Here is a 433-nt window from a genome sequence, read left to right as displayed (position 1 = left end):
CAGATACATTTACGATCTAAAGGAATGTGAGCAGAGACTCTCACTGCATTTTCCAGAGCAAGAGGCACAATGCACAGTTGAAATAGACTTTTCTACTAAGTAATTCATAGGAAAACCTTTCTTTGAATGAACAGTGTATCCTTCAGGTCATTGTGTATATTATTGTCATGTATTTGGTCTTTGAGAGTGTATACTGTTTTATGCATGCTTATGATCAAAACACTCACTCCTGTCAGCTTACATATATACAGTATAACCCCACCATGTTTAGTATCTATGAATTCGTATTCGGATGATCTAATTGAGAGTGTATATTGTATGTTTACACCTACGCAACATATTAGTGTTCTAAGAATCTTTATTAGTTTGTGCATCCGCACCCCAAGCGAATTACATGTGCAAATTACCATGCTTAGAGACAAAGGGTCATAAA

Source organism: Sinocyclocheilus grahami, unplaced genomic scaffold (assembly GCF_001515645.1).
Source record: "Sinocyclocheilus grahami isolate Dianchi unplaced genomic scaffold, SAMN03320097.WGS_v1.1 scaffold310.1, whole genome shotgun sequence".
NCBI lineage: Eukaryota > Metazoa > Chordata > Actinopteri > Cypriniformes > Cyprinidae > Sinocyclocheilus > Sinocyclocheilus grahami.
Note: the sequence above shows the minus strand (reverse complement) of the source record.